The 14637-nt window shown below is 42.2% G+C and overlaps 1 pseudogene; it reads right to left on the bottom strand.

Annotated features, from left to right (window-relative positions):
* Nucleotides 1–12184, bottom strand: part of LOC149125038 (endoplasmic reticulum membrane-associated RNA degradation protein-like) — a 98523-nt pseudogene extending 86339 nt beyond the window's left edge.
* Nucleotides 12185–14637: the final 2453 nt, after the last annotated feature.

Raw genomic sequence — 14637 nt, 5'->3', positions numbered from 1 at the left:
TTCTGCAGTTGTTGGGTGGAAAGTTCTGTAGATATCTATTTAGTTCAATTGATCTAGGGTGGGCACGGCACTGGGATTCAGTTCATTCTCCTAAGTAGGAGGTATCTCTCTACACCACACTGCTTGGAGCTGGAGGAGGGCTGATATAGGCATTTCTTTCCTTCTAGCTTTTTCAATGTGATTTATCATGTGAACTTTTAATTTAATTTCATCTACTTGAAAGGCAGAGTGACAGAGACAGAAACAGAAAGATCTTCCATGCACAGGTCCATTTCCCCGAATGATTGCAACTAGATTAGGTTCATAATTTCTATTTATTTCATATTTTAAATTTTTTTAATTTTGTTTATTTGAAAGTCAGACAGAGACAGAGTTCTGTTCATTCTCCAAATCCCCAAAACAGGCTTGGCTGAAGCCAGAAGCCCAGAACTCAGTCCTGATCTCCCACATGTGTGGCAGGGATCCAACTACTCAAGCCATCACCTGCTGCCTCCTACAGTATGCATTCCCAGGCTGGAATAAGAAGAAGTGCCAGGGCTTGAATCCAGGCACCTGAAATGGGATGTAGGCATCCTAGGTGGCATCTTTACTACTGTGCCAAACACTTGCTCAAGGTCAATAATTTTTAAATTTCTCTTTTTATAATAGGAGAAATTTTACAAGGCTATAAGGTACCCACAAATCCTTTTTAAAAATTATTAGTCTTGGCCGGCGCCGCGGCTCACTAGGCTAATCCTCCACCTTGCGGCGCCGGCATTGGAGGGTGAACCAACAGCAAAGGAAGACCTTTCTCTCTGTCTCTCTCTCTCACTGTCCACTCTGCCTGTCAAAAAAAATTATTAGTCAATAATATTTGTTTAATTTTATAGGGTACAGAATGATTTTTTTATATACGTGTACACTATGGAACAATCAAATTAAACTAACATGCCCATCACCTCACATACTTAACACATTCTCTCTTATACCTAACTAAATTTTTCTCATTTCCAATATGATTTCTTCTTTATTCAATGAGCTATAGAATTTTTTAAAATGTTAACATATAGAGTATTTTAGCTTTATTGTCTTACTGATTTTACCAAAACTGTCTTGAGAGAAAAAAAATAACACATTGTCTATAGAATATTATTTCCTTGAATTCTTTCTCCATGGCCCTGAATATGGACAATTTTTTGAGCTTGAGAAGAATGAATCTACACCAACTGTCGTGTTTGATTTTTCTATATGTGTCTCTTAGATTTACCTTGTCAGTTCTGTTATTTAAATCTTCTGTATCTTCAGTGATTTTTTGACACCATTTACAAATTACTGAGAGGAGGATTATTAAAATTTCTCAAGGTGATATTTACCAGTTTGATCAATTATAGATACCTATTAAATACATAAATTTCTATTTTGTTTTATATATGTGAAAAATTATGTTATTAGTTGCATTTATTGTTGGAACAATAAATTAAACCTTTTAAAATTAACTATATACTCAGATCTTCTTTCATCCTTAAAGTCTACTTTATCTAAGGGTAATATGGCTATATTAATTTTCTTGTCACTTGTATTTGTCTTTTGTTTTTCTTTTACTTTCAAACTTCTGTGTCATGATGCTGTATGTGAATGCATGTTATCCAACTGGACAATGTTTGCTTTTTAAAATGTTTATTTATAATTGACACAGGCCGGCGCCACGGCTCACTAGGCTAATCCTCCGCCTTGCGGCGCCGGCACACCGGGTTCTAGTCCCGGTTGGGGCGCCGGATTCTGTCCTGGTTGCCCCTCTTCCAGGCCAGCTCTCTGCTGTGGCCAGGGAGTGCAGTGGAGGATGGCCCAGGTGCTTGGGCCCTGCACCCCATGGGAGACCAGGAAAAGCACCTGGCTCCTGCCATTGGATCAGCACGGTGCGCTGGCCGCAGCGTGCCGGCTGTGGCGGCCATTGGAGGGTGAACCAACAGCAAAGGAAGACCTTTCTCTCTGTCTCTCTCTCTCACTGTCCACTCTGCCTGTCAAAAAATAAAAAAATAAAATAAAATAAAAATATAATTGACGCAATTATACATGTTTATGGGGTACAGTGAATATTTATACATATATATACATATTTATAGCATAATTGGTAATTAGCATATCCATCACCTCAAACGTGTATGATTTCCTTTTTGTTAAAACATTTATCATTTTATTGGGATGATAGCATTCAAGATCCTCTTTCCTAGTTATTTTGGAATATAAGATACATTATTAACAATAGTTACCCTATAGTGTAAAATAACACCAGGATTTACTCATCCTAATTGTAACTTTATACTCATTGACAATGTTATCTTTGTATTTATTTATTTATTTATGTAAAAGACAGAGTTACAGAGAGAGGTGGAGAGAGAGGGAGGTTTTCCATCTACTGGTTTACTCCCCAGATGGTCGTAACAGTCAGAGCTGAGCTGATCCAAAGCCAGGAGCCAGGAGCTTCTTCCAGGTCTCCCATATGGGTGTATGGGCCCAAATGCTTGGGCCATCCTCGACTGTTTTCCCAGGCCATAGCAGAGAGCCGGATAGGAAGTGGAGCAGCCAGAACTTAAACCAGTGCCCACTTTAACCCGCTGCGCCACAGCGCCAGCCCCAACAACGTTTTCTTTTCACTGGAAATTGCAACTAACTTATTTTTATTGAGATTATAGGTACTTGGATTTTTTTATATGTGCTTTCACTTTATTCTGCTTTTTCTATATTTTTTCTTTCTCCCCCGTTGGCTTCCTTTGATTTTTTAATCCTTCTTTCCCTTATTCCCCTCTAATAGCTTGCAATATATTTACTCTATTTCTATTTTTTAATGGCTTCCCAGAAACTCAACATACACATTGAACAAAATCCAAGGTTAACATCTCTACTGTCAATCAAAAAATATGTGGAATTTGGTTTGTTTTTAATATAATGGTCACATTAAACCCCCTAATTAAGTAATACTATATCGTCCAGTAGAAAAAAAGCTAAACCAGAGCAAGCAGGATCAGAAGTACTGGAGGTTGGGGCCGGCCTTGTGGCATAGTGGGTAAAGCCTCCGCCTGCAGTGCTGGCATCCCATATGGGCGCTGGTTCAACACCCAGCTGTTCCACTTCCTGTCCAGCTCTCTGCTATAGCCTGGGAAAGCAGTGAAGGATGGTCCAAGTCCTTGACCCCTGCACCCACATGGGAGACCTGGAAGAAGTTCCTGACTCCCAGCTTCGGATCGGTGCAGCTCCAGCCGTTGCGGCCATCTGGGGAGTGAACCAGCAGATGGAAGACCTCTCTCTCTCTCTCTCTCTCTCTCTCTGACTCTCCTCTCTCTGTGTAACTCTGACTTTCATATGAATAAATAAATCTTTCTTAAAAAAAAAGAAAAGAAGTACTGGAGGAAATAAGTACTGGATGAAATAAGGGGAACACAATTTAAATATAGTGGTCAGCTCAGGACTCATTGAGAAGGTATTTGAGCAAAGATTTGAAAGAGATGGTGTTAGCCACGTATAATCTGGGGGAACGGCACTCCAAGCAAAGGAATCAACAAACGTCAAAGCCCTGAGGAAGCAAGAAGCCTGGAAACAGCAGGGCCACTGAGAGGCCAGTGTGGCTGCAGTACAGTGAGTTGGAGGAGAGTGCTCAGAGATGAAGTGAGACAAGGAATGGAGATAAAGTCAGACTGCACTTTACAGCCCATTTTAAAGATGTCACAACTAGAGTAACATGCAGAACTTCCGGAGGCGTTTGAGCAGAAAAGTGACATGACTGACTTTTTTGACACGTATTTATTTTATTTGTCTGAAAGGGAGAGCCAGTGCAAGACAGAGACAGAGGCAGACAGATCTCCCATGTATTGGTTCACATCTCAAATGCCCACACTTGCTGGAGCTGGGCCAAGCTAAAGCCAAAACCTGCAGCTCAGTCGTCATCCATGTCATTGGAACTCGAGTACTTAAGATACCACCTGCTGCCTCCCCAGTTGCACAGTAGCAGGAAGATGGATCAGAACTGAAGGAGCTGGGACTGAAGCAAGGCATTTTGATTTGGGATGCTGGCATCCCAAGCAACAGCTTAACTTCTAGCCCGAACAGCCATATCACTCCCTTAACTTAAATACTAAGATACTTATGTTTTATTTTTTACACATATATGCACAGGCAAATGTATCTTATTTGGATAAAAGTAGATGGATAAGCCTCATGGAAGACAATTTTAAATATTTGTCCCTTTAATGTGGATTAAACTTTTTTTAAATCAATCAAAATTTCCAGTTTAAAAAGTTAAAAGGACAGATGAACAGAAGGAACACTATGTCCCATTGACTCAAAAAATACCACTACTCTGTATGTCAACATATAATACATATAAAATCTGTTTTTCTTTAACAATACACAATAATATTTTTCAATCAAGCAAATATATACCTACATTAATTTTAAGTGGCTAGGTAGTATTCTATTCAATTGATGAACCATAATTTATTGTAAAAACATTTTTATTCCCTTATACATTTAGGTTGCTTATTTTTGCTATTATGAATAACTCTTCCATGAATAACTTTGCTTTTACGACTTTATATACTTGTTCTATTACTTCCTGAGTATACATTTATAGATACAGCTTTGCTAAGTCAATTTTCAAATTTTCAAGATTTCTAAGTCTTTGAAATCTTCTTGTTCATTTACCGTTCTTAAAAATGATTCAATGTATTTGCTTGACATAGTCACCCCTCCCCTGCTGGTCAATAAATCCAAATATTACCCAAGTTATATAGTGCCAAAGAGCTTCTTTCCAGGTGTGGACAGAGAAAGAATAAGCCAACTCTCCAGGATCCTTTGGGATGTGTGCATTATGGTCTTTTCCCACAAGGAAAACAAAACAAAGACAAGGCAAAAATTCAAAGAAAACTTTGGAAGGCTATAATCTGCTCTTCCTTGGTTTTAGCATTTCATGATGATGATTATGTCATTTGCAAAGGACAGACCAGGTTATTCTGCTCAGATAACATGTATTTCTCTTCTCCAAAGATGTTAGCCCTTTATGTCTTCTTTCTGACATTTTTTTAAAATGCTCTCTCTGGAGAACAGAAAAGAATTAAAAACAAGGAAGAATTTCTGGCAGAACAGTATGGTCTGCATCGTTCAATGTGCTCTGTCTTCCCTCCTTGTTTCTCCCTTAATTCATAACTCTTCAGAAAAAAAAATTACAGATGGAATTATTTTCCTTAATCTCTGTGAAGTTTAATTTGGAAACATTCCTAGCCAACATGGCAAAATAATTTAGGACAAGTAAAAACGGTGAAGCTGACCTTGACCAGAATTCAAGCAGTCACTCAAGGTTGGCTCTGCCAGAAGGATCGGGGTTCTGAAGGCAAAGCTATGGCATAGGAGTAGCTAAGGGAGAGAGACTTCAACCCCCCTTTACCTCACTGCATGGGCCAAAGCTTGATGGCTGGAGGCATCAGAATGAGGGAATTCGAAGAGTGGTGTGATATCCTAAGAAGTTCACCAAACTAGGAACATAATGGATTCCATCTGTGACTTAAGACCCAGCTATCCCAACTACCAACTTGGATTTATGTCACCACTGAGAAGCAGTAGTACATAGGCAACAGCCTGGGCTTTGGAGTCAAGCAAAGTTAAATAGAAAGCTTTGTCCCAAAACTCAATAAGCCCAGTTACTAGAATTTATTTAATGTCTAAAACATTAATCTTGAGAAAATCTGTTTTCTCTTTTTTTTTCTAAGACTTTTTTTTATTTACAGAGAAAGAACAAAAGAGAGAGAGAGAGAGAGAGAGAGAGAGAATCTTCCATCCACTGGTTCACTCCCCCAAATGGTCTCAACAGCCAGGTAGGACTTGGCCAGACTGAAGGCAGAAGCCTGGAACTTGCATCTGGGTCTCAGGGTCCCAAGCACTTGAGCCATCCTCTGCTGCTCTCCCAGGCACTTTAGCAGGGAGCTGGATCAGAAATGGAGAAGCAATGACTCAAAACAGTGCTCACATGGGATGCTGGCATCATAGATGGTGGCTTGACCCACTGTGCCACAACACTGGCCCAGAAAGCCTCTCTGGAAAACCAATCATACTGTCAGTAGAGAGGTGGACTACAGGTGATGTGAACAGCTCTCCCACTTATTAGGGCTCTGATCATGGATAAATGATCTAACCTCTCTCAGCCTGAGTGTCTTTAAAATGGGGAAAATAATGTTCACCGTATGAGGCTGCTGTAAGGATGAAATGTGGAAAGCGCTCAACAGGGTTCTTGGCACAGAATGCTATTGCTGTGATTCTAACTACTTATCCTTTCTAGACTGCTATAAACTCATCTAGAAAGTAAAAAAGATGGCACTTGTTGATTGTTACAGTGCTTTTCAGAATCTACCTCCAGGCCAGTGCCGCGGCTCAATAGGCTAATCCTCCACCTGCGGCGCCCGCGCTCGGGTTTGTAGTCCCGGTCAGGGCACTGGTTCTGTCCTGGCATTCACCAAACACACATACAACCTCTGTTAACTTGTATTACACACACACACACGTACATGTATATGAAACACAGTTTATACATACTGGGATGAACGCTGCATACAGCCTTACAGTGTGCAGTTTTTGCTGAATAATGAAACATGAATTATCCTAAAGAAGCACATACAGCCTTTCTATGTGATCATATCTGCAACAACACAATCCATTTTAATGAATTATTTATAAATTAAAATAAAGGAAATATTCTTATGTAATTCATCTGTTGTACTTATCAATTTTTATATAAATTTTGATTTATATATTTTTATATATTTTTTATTTTATATTATTTTTATATTATTTTTATATATTTTATATTTTATATATATTTAATATATTTATATATTGAGCCGTGGCTCAATAGGCTAATCCTCTACCTTGCGGTGCCAGCACACCGGGTTCTAGTCCTGGTCGGGGCGCCGGATTCTGTCCCGGTTGCCCCTCTTCCAGGCCAGCTCTCTGCTGTGGCCAGGGAGTGCAGTGGAGGATGGCCCAAGTGCTTGGGCCCTGCACCCGCATGGGAGACCAGGATAAGTACCTGGCTCCTGTCTTCGGATCAGCGTGGTGCGCCGGCCGCAGCACGCTGGCCGCGGTGGCCATTGGAGGGTGAACCAACAGCAAAGGAAGACCTTTCTCTCTGTCTCTCTCTCTCACTGTCCACTCTGCCTGTCAAAAAAAAAAGTATTTTAGTATAAAGTTATACTTAAAAATGATTAAAAAGTTATAATCACATTTGTCTCCTGAATTTTAGTTAACATTATAAAATATATATATAACATAATGGCTCTCACATAAGCATCTCTTAATTTAATTACTGGCCTAGCAATCAATACTTTACATATTTCTGTGTCTTTAGTGGAAGTGAACAGGCTTGCACAGAAAGCTTTTCTGTATTTAGTCTTATTTCCTCAGCTTAGGGCAATGATTTTTTGATACGTCAATCAGGCTAGGCTACAGTCCCTAGTTATTCACTCAAAAGCTAGCTTAGGTGTTCTTGGAAGGCATTTTGTACATGCCAGACCGTGAGGTACAAAACTGATTAACTTCCATAAGGATATTCTCCTAGACAATCTGCCTTAGTCAATTAATTGAAAAGCCTTAAAAGCTGAACTGAGGCCTCCCTGGAGAGGAAGTCCCGCCTGTGGACAGCCCAACCTGCAGATTTCAGGCTTACATAGCCAGTCCCCACAGCTCATAAACCAATTTCATACAATTAATCTCTGAATACAAGGGGGGGTTACAAAAAGTTTATGGAAATTTGCATTGTATTTTAGCTCATTTTTCCATCAACTTCCTGAAGTCTCCTTATATATTTCTTACTGCTTCAGCTTACTTGGTGAACCCCAACTGATCCATTTATATTCTCAGAAGTATACATATTAGAATGGCTTTCATACAGAAATCAATAAACAACGAATGCTGGTGAGGATGTGGGGAAAAAGGTACTATAATCCACTGTTGGAGGGAATGTAAACTGGTAAACCACTAAGGAAGACAGTTTGGAGATACCTCAGATATCTGAATATGGTCCTACCATACAACCTAGCCATCCCACTCCTGGGAATTACCCAAGGGAAATGAAATCAACAAATAAAAGAGTTATCTGTATCCCATGTTTATTGTATCTCTGTTGAGCTGCAATAGCTAAGATATGGAATCAACCTAAATGCCTGTCAGATGAAGACTGAATAAAGAAATTATGGGATATGTATTCTATGGAATACTACACAGCAGTAAAAAAAAATGAAATCCGGTCATTTGCAACAAAATGGATGAAACTAGAAAACATCATATTTAGTGAAATAAGCCAGTCCCAAAGGGACAAATACTTCATGTTCTCCCTGATCTGTGATAATTAACAGAGCACCTAAAAGGAAACATGTAGAAGTGAAATTGACACTTTGAGAAGCAATGACTTGAACAGCCCCTGTCTTGACTGGTTTATTCCCCAAATGCCCACAACAGCTAGGTCTTGGCCAGGCCAAAGCCAGGAGCCATGAACTCCATCTTTAGTAGTACTTAGGCTGCAATAGCCTTACACTGGGTCACTAGGTGTGCATTAGCAAGAAGTTAGACGGAAAGTGGAGGCAGAGGGGCCAGCGCTGTGGTCTAGTAGGTTCATGTCCTGGCTGCTCCTCATGCAACCCACCTCTCTGCTTATGCCCTGGGAAAGCAGTGGGAGTGCTTGGGCCTGTCTACCCACGTGGGAGACCCAGAAGAAGCTCCTGGCTCCTGGCTTCGAATTGACCTGGATCCAGCCATTGTGACCATTTGGGGAGTGAACCAGCAAATGGAAGACCTTTCTCTCTGTCTCTCCATCACTGTCTGTAAATCTACCTCTCAAATAAATAAATCGAAGAAGAAGGAGGAGGAGGAGGAAGAGGTGCCTCCTATTCTAAACCCTCCACGTTTAGAAACACAGAAAAGTTTCTGCTGCCCAGCACCCATATCCGCAATCTTCACAGGAGTTGCTCCTCTCAGTGCTTGCCCATGAGGCTTGGACAACATCAACCTTATGCTCTCTTCCCTCACTTCCAGGGAAGGGCCATGATGCCCCAAGCCAGCTAACTTAAGCACAACTCCCCTGCCCCCTGGCTGGTCTGTCTAGGAGTGGATGTCTACGCAGCCCTGACCAGGCCTTTAAAGAGGAGTTGTGTGGCCAGTAAGAGTGAAGCATTTGTAGGTAACAGTGGGGTGAAAAGCAGCTTTGCCTTCCTCTGGCCACATTGTTATGGAGATGGAACCAAGAACCACTGCAGCCATTTGGTCACCACAGGAGAAATCAGCCTGTGGTTCACACCAACAACTCAGGAAGAGAAAATTAGAAAACTGCAGATAAATAAAACTTGACCAAACAGACCTTGAAATCTACCCTACCTCTGCATTTTCAATTGACATGCTATTAAAATCTATTTAGTTTGGGCATTCTGTTAGACACAAAAGCATCGAGACTTATGTTTTAATAACAGCACTTTACTTGTAGATTTTTTGCCTAAGCGTGTGTCGCTCCCCCTCTTCGTGGAGGAACGACACAGGACTCTGCCTAGGCTTCATATCCGAGTCACGGCACCATTATGTCGCTCCCCCTCTTCGTGGAGGAGCAACACAGGACCCTGCGCTGTTCTTTCTGTCTGCTCGGCCCTCCCCGGGTTTGCCGCTGGTTCCTCCCGGGTTGGCTACTATCCCTTCCACCTCCGTGGAAGGGCAGTTCCCCCTGGCCGCATTCCCCACTTCCGCAGGGGAGCGGCACACCGCCGGCCGGCTCTCTCGGGGGCTGCACAGGTGTTCCTTCAGCTAGATGTTCCCCATAGATGTACCTGGTGCATGCCGTCTCTCTCCTCCTTTATAGTCCTCCTCCGCCAATCCTAACTCGGCTGCCCACACGCCGAGTACGCTGCTCTCCAATCAGGAGCAAGTCCTACAGTTTATTGGTTGAACTGGAGGCAGCTGGGTAGAAGCTGTTTTCTCCTCTCCCAGCGCCATATTGTAGGAGAGCAGATGCATAGAATAAGTCTTAATTCCAGTAACTTAGTCTAGTCCGAGCTGCTCCCCACAGAGGAGAGCAGATGCATAGAATAAGTCTTAATTCCAGTAACTTAGTCTAGTCCGAGCTGCTCCCCACAAGCGTGTTAACATGTTTCTTCTCACTAAAAGTCCAAATTTTCAACAAAGCTGTATGTGCAAGTTTGAGAGTTTCCTTCTACTTGTTCTGCTCTTGGCTGCTAAAAGACACCAAGATCTCAGTGTACTGAAAGATCAACTTAAAATTTTTTAGATACTGCTGCTGTATATTTTTTCCCATGAACAACATGATTGCTGACCAATTCCAGTGCAATGAACAATAAAACCAGGTAAACCACAGGAGACAGAAGCTTAATAATACTCCTCATGAGGATGGCCCAAGTACTTGGGCCCTGCACCCCATGGGAGACCAGGATAAGCACCTGGCTCCTGCCATCGGATCAGCGCGGTGTGCCAGCCGTAGCGGCCATTGGAGGGTGAACCAATGGCAAAGGAAGACCTTTCTCTCTGTCTCTCTCTCTCACTGTCCACTCTGCCTGTCAAAAAATAATAATAATAATACTCCTCATGAATGGCTAGTTCTGTCACTACCATGGCCACGGCCTCCTCTCTAGCCACTGTCTGTGCCTCAGCTCTGAGGTGAAGACTTGGTCTAATCTGCGCTCGCACTGTGAGCGGATGCTTCACAGGACAAACAGCACCACAAGGACAATTCTGGGGCAGAATAGAGTGGGGATGTTCTTAGGGCCGAGTGCGGTGGGCAGCTGGTGCCACTTCTTAGCGAGAAGATTAACCAAGTCATTAAAAACACAATGATTTTCAGGCATATGGTGAAACACACATGCTCATGCATAATTTTGATAATTAAGGAGTTGCAGATGTTTTGTCTCAGACCTACCTGCTAACCTGGCTGCTTTCCAAGCAGTTTTTGGAACAAAAGCAGCACAGGTCAAATCCTAACGGTTTTCCCACAGCACAGCACCTGCTTTAAGATGAAAAACTGGAAAGCAGTGAGAATTATAGACTTCTGCAAGACTAATCAATGCTTTTATCATTACTTTTCCCTTAAAAACTGATAATAGCTCAATTTATCTGAGTAAAAGTACAATAGAAAACATAAGCAACTGTTTATTGCTTGTTTTGAAAATTCTCATAAATTGGGCTCCCCATTACTTCAATGTTCTCTCCCTTAGAAACCCTCCTAGGCCGGTGCCACGGCTTACTAGGCTAATCCTCCACCTGTGGTGCTGGCACGCCGGGTTCTAGTCCCGGTTGGGGAGCCGGTTCTGTCCCAGTTGCTCCTCTTCCAGTCCAGCTCTCTGCTGTGGCCCGGGAAGGCAGTGGAGGATGGCCCCAAGTACTTGGGCCCTGCACCCGCATGGGAGACCAGGAAGAAGCACCTGGCTCCTGGCTTCGGATCAATGCAGCGCTCCGGCCATAGTGGCCATTTGGGGGTGAACCAACGGAAGGAAGACCTTTCTCTCCGTCTCTCTCTCTTACTGTCTAACTCTGCCTGTCAAAAAAAGAAAAAGAAACCCTCCTAATGGTTCAGGAAATCCCAGGGATATTTCATAGCAGTCTCTCCAAGGAAAAGAGAAAGTTGATTAATTTTTTACCATCATTCAAGTGTTTTGCCAGTATTTCATATAAAGAATTGTTGATGCAGTGGATAAGCCTTTTGGACACTTGTTAACCATGCAAAAGCTTTCCTAAGGCCAGTCTCCAATGTCAGTAAAATATAGCACAGCCAGCCAACCTGTGTGATCTGAATAATTTAATCAGTGCAATTTCTCAATATGGTAATCTGATTTTTAATATAAAAGTAGATTCCATCATCCTTTCTTCCAGTCCTGCAAGTACCTCATAAGTAACATGAGGAAAATAATCAAATCCTCTAAGTTTATATGAGTTAGGAAAGACCTATGTGCCAATGTAAATTTCGTTTGTTGAAGGTAACTCCTTAGCAACTGACGTAACCCTACACAGTATTTTGGAGGAATTTCTGGAAGTGACGCAAACCCGTGCCATAAGAATGCTTCTCAAATTGAATTCACACCAAGAACCAACGAAGACTTTTCAGCACATTAATAACAGACTGTCCAAGCTCCTCAGATGCCAAGAAACACTCCTTCCCAATCGGTAAAAACATCTCCGGCAAACGTGTCCACTAGGGCCAAGGCGCACTCGGAATTCCAAATTGCCCCTCAGTCACAGAGATAAGAAAAGCCAATGGATGACCCCGCACAAAGAGCCCGGAAGTGCTCGTTTCCCTGGTAACCTAGAACTTAACCTTACCTACTTGCAGGCCAGGCCTGAGCAGGAACAGATGGCCTGTGGCGCCTCCTCAACTCCTCCTCCCTCAGGGCGGCTCAACACACCACGAAGGCTTCCCACTATGCACAGCACGGGCATGACGCTTTCGGCTGCTTGTGAAACACTTCCGGACACCTCTATACAAGTTTTTTAAAGATTTATTTATTTATTTGAGAGGTAGAGTTACAGACAGAGAGAGGAAGAGGCAGAGAAAGGTCTTTCATTCTCTGATTCACTTCCCAAATGGCCGGAGCTGGGCCAATCCAAAGCCAGGAGCTTCTTCAGGTCTCCCACATGGGTGGGTCCACGCACTTGGGTCATCTCAGCTGCTGTCACAGGCCACAGCAGGGAGCTGGATTGGAACAGGTAGGCAGCCGGTACATGAACCGGCACCAATATGAGATGCTGGAACCAGAGGTGGAGGCTTAGCCTATTACTCCATAGTGCCAGCCCCATCTCTATATAAAAAAGTTTTAAAACAAATCCTAGCTGTGCTACTTATTGCTTGATTTAGGATAGTTCATCTTTCAATGTCCTCATTGGTAAAATGTAAAAAAACGAACAAAAACCTCTCTATTAGAGTGTGAGAATTTGAAAAGAGACTATATTCATAAATAAACAAAAACCTCTGATAGAGCAGATGTAAGAATTTAAAGAGAGACCATATTCATAAAGTGTTCAGCTCAGAGATTGTCCCATTGTGAGCACCAAATACAGGGTGACAGTTATGGTAAAGGTGGTGGTGGTGGAGGAACGGTGAAGGCAGCATTGGTGGCTGTTGACTTCATAAACAAAAAAGCATGGAGAGTGTTTGCTGGATTTTCTTGGTGTGGAGGTAGGGTTTATGGTGCAGTGTGCTGCCCTTGGCTTGTTGTGGCTGAGTGCCAATTGTTAAACATCAGTTGTTCAAGCTCATTTTTCAGTGTGGATGCATCTGTCCCATGGAAATCAGCAAATGCTACAGACCAGGGTTTCCTCTCACCAGACATTTGACAGCACACCACTGACTTCAAGCTTGGTTTTGTAGAGTTTATTTTTTACTAAAGAAACTTGGCTAACCTCAGATTATTTTTCTGGCTACAGATTTCAAGAAATCCTTTATTGTATATGATTTAAGCTCCACTTAGAGACTGCCCCAATTGAAAACTAAAGACAAACCCCTCTGTTCAGTATTCTGCTCTTTTCCTTCACTGTGCCTAATAAGTTGTACTTCCATTAAAAAAAAAAAAAAGTTCAGTGGAGTGAGTTTAATGCAGTTTACAGTAGAAAATCTGGAAGAAGAAAAGTTATTTTTTTTAAGTCATTACATTGAAGTCCCTACATTGCTTTTGAAAGACATATAGGATTAAATCATTTTTCTAAGATCCTTTCAATTTTAAACTTCAAGTAGAATTTTTGTCATTAAACATGGTGTATATAATAATGTAACTGAGTAACATTTAGATAAGAAAAATGTATAATAGAGTTGTCTTAGTCTGTTCAGGCTTCTGTAACAAAATAATGTAAATCAGGAGGCTTATAAGCAGCAGACATTTATTTATCACAATTCTACAGGCTGGGAAGTCCAAGAACAGGGTGCCAGCGTGGATGGATCCTGCTAGGAACCCTCTTCAGACTTCTTGTGATGATTCCATTTGCTGGATGCGGCCAGGCAGCTCTTTGTTTCTTTCATAAGAGCATGAGCCTCATTCAGGAGGGCTCCAACCTCATGATCTAATCACTTCCAATAAGCCCCACCTCCTAGTACCAGTACATTGGTGATTGGGTTCCAATATATAAAATTTGGGAAAACAACAGAGATCATAAAATAGGTATATTTTATGAGCAATGGCTGTATTTTAGGCTATATCCTCGTAGTCTCTGGTATAATGAAGAAGTCAAGGGCTTTTTAATGCACATTGTGAATTAGAAACTATTTCACTGAGAATACGTGCAAATGGCCACAACGGCCGGAGCTGCGCCAATCTGAATCCAGGAACCAGGAGCTTCTTCTGAGTCTCCCATGTGATTGTAGGGGCCTAAGGACTTGGGCCATCTTCTACCGCTTTCCCAGGCCATAGCAGAGAGCTGGATCAGAAGCAGAGGAGCTGGGACTTGAACCGGAGCCCATACGGGATGCCAGCACTGCAGGCGGCAGCTTTACCTGCTACGCCACAGCACTGGCCCCAAGCTTAAACCTTTTAAACAAGTGTACTTTCCTTTGCCTCCCTGGGTACATATATGCCACCCCCCATGGTTTGCCATGGCATACATATCCCAGACAGGAATCCTTCTATCACTCCAAAATGA

This window comes from Oryctolagus cuniculus, chromosome 8, assembly GCF_051225735.1.
Source record: "Oryctolagus cuniculus isolate XC-2025 breed Fujian yellow rabbit chromosome 8, ASM5122573v1, whole genome shotgun sequence".
NCBI lineage: Eukaryota > Metazoa > Chordata > Mammalia > Lagomorpha > Leporidae > Oryctolagus > Oryctolagus cuniculus.
Note: the sequence above shows the minus strand (reverse complement) of the source record. Positions and strands in the feature narration are given on the sequence as shown.